We start from the raw sequence: 2,518 nt of genomic DNA, 5'->3' as shown, positions 1-2,518 counted from the left end.
CTTGTACGAAGGTAAGGCCATCGGTAAAGTGTATGACATTATACCCCTTGGCAATGATCTCAAGCGGTTTGACGCTCTACTTTACTATCGAACATTGAACTAAGGTGTCTATTGCCAATACTGTTCAACGGATTTACTCCAGGAATACCTGGTTCGACTCTGAGAATCACTGGATACATAAAGCTATTGACTTTTCCGCTTGACCCTCAAAGAGGGTGGTATCGTTCTCAAACGGTTTGACGCTCTATTCTGATAGTCAAACCGTGAATGAAGGTGTCAGTGACCAATACAGTTCAGCGGATTTGGCACAGAAATACCAGGATTGATTCTCTGAATCGCAGGATGGGTGAAGTAATTGACGTAGCCGTTTGTCCCTCTAAGAAGGTGGCAACGTTCTCGAGAGGATCGACCCTGGATCTCTTAGTTCATGTTTGAAAATTAAGGTGCTCGTCACTAAAATGTGTACCAGTTCGTACTTCTGAACATGGTGTTATACTCTCGATTGAGCTGGTATGTATTTCGATGGGTAAAGTATTCTGTAAGAAGTTTAACCCTACTCGAATAGGTAATGTTCTACAATGGCTTGACGGCATGCTTTCATATTCAAACAGTGAATTAACGTGTCAATTGCCAAAACTGTTAATCGTCTTTACTCCCAGTATACCTGGTTTTACTCTCGGAATCACCGGACAGGTGAAGCTAGTGACTAAGACGTTCGTCTCTCACAGAAGGTGCCAACGCTCTCGAGCTGTTTGATCCTCGATCGTTTAATTAGTGTACGAAATTAAGGTGCCCGTCTCCAAAATGTTTACTAATCTGTTCCTTTGTACTCGCTGTTATACTCTCGATAGAGCGGGTTAGGTCCGCGAAATGTAAGACCCTATGTGTAAAGTTTGACTCTCCACCAATAGGTAACATTCTGCAACGGTTTGTCTCTGTACATTGCCAATTCTATTTTCAATACAGTTTAGCTGATTATCTCCCGGTATGCCTGGTTTGACTTTCGGTATCACAGGACATGTGATGCTCCTGATTTTGCCGTTCGTACATGACAGAAGGTGGTAACCTTCTGGAGCGGTTTGTCACTTGTTCTTCTAATTCATAATGAAAGTAAGGTCCACGTCACGATAAAATTCACTAATGTGTAACCCTATACACGTAGCTATTCTCTCGAAACGGCGTGTTAGCTTCTCGGACGTTAATGCATTCGGTGAAACGTCTGGCTTTGTTGCAATCAGTAACGTTCTCACACGGTGTGACGCTCTATTTTAATATCTACTCCGCGTATTAAGGCATCTAATGACAATACTGTACAGCGTATTTATTCCCTGAATACCTGGTTTGACACTCGAAATCGCAGGATACGCGAATGTATTGACTTAGCCGTTCGGCTCTCAGAGATGGTGGCAACGTTCTTGATCGGTTTGATACTCAACCTTCTAATTCACACATTATGTTATCGTGCCCGTCACAGAAATGGATACTAATTTCTTTCTGTGAACACAATCTTATACTCTCTATGAAGGCGGTGATGTTCGCCGATGGTAAGGACTTCGGGTATAACCATTTACTTTATACAAATTGTTAGCGCCCTCAAACGGTTTGTCGCTCTACTGTAATATTCAAACCGCGAATTAAGGTACCTGTTGCCAGTACTCACGCTCGTTTTGACACTAGACGTTCTAATACATACATGAAATTAAGGCGATCGTCTGGAAAAAGTACACTAATTTGTTTCCTTGTACAAACAGTTATACTCGCGATAAAGCGGTTTATTTTCGCGGAAGATATGGTCTTAGGTAAAAAGTTTGCCTCTATACCACGAGGAATCGTAGTACAACGGTTTCTCTCTATAACTTAATATTTATTCCGTCGAATAAAGTGTGTATTGCCAATAGTGCACAGTGGATTTACTACTAGAATACCTTGTTTCACTCCCGGAATCACAGGATAGGTGAAGGTACTCTCTTAGCTGTGAGACTCTCAAAGATGATGGTATCGTTCTGGACCAGGTTGTTTCTCGATCTTCATATTCATCCACGAAACTAAGTGCCCGCTACTAAAATGAATGCAAATTTTCATCTATAAGCACACATTGTTTTACCCTCTATACAGCGGGATTGCTTCTCTGAAGCTAAGACCTCACTAAACAGTATGACCCTATAACAGTAGGGAATGTTCTGCAATGGTTTGACCCTCTACTTTAATATTCATACAGTGAATTGAACTGTATATTGCCAATACTGTTCAGTTGATATAATTCCTGAGTACCTGGTTTCACACTCGGAATCGCAGAACCGGTTTAAGCTACTGACTTAGCAGGTCGTCTCTCGCAGAAGTTGGCAACGTTCTCAAGCCGTTTGACCGTCGATCTTATAATTCATTCATGAAATTATGATGCCCGTCACTAAAATGTATATTAATGTGTTTCTCTGAACACGAATCTATACTCTGGATACGGACGGGTTAGATTCTCGAAAGGCAAGGCATTCTGTGAATGGTTACACTCCATATCAAT

Source organism: Lasioglossum baleicum, unplaced genomic scaffold (assembly GCF_051020765.1).
Source record: "Lasioglossum baleicum unplaced genomic scaffold, iyLasBale1 scaffold0119, whole genome shotgun sequence".
Lineage (NCBI taxonomy): Eukaryota > Metazoa > Arthropoda > Insecta > Hymenoptera > Halictidae > Lasioglossum > Lasioglossum baleicum.
Note: the sequence above shows the minus strand (reverse complement) of the source record.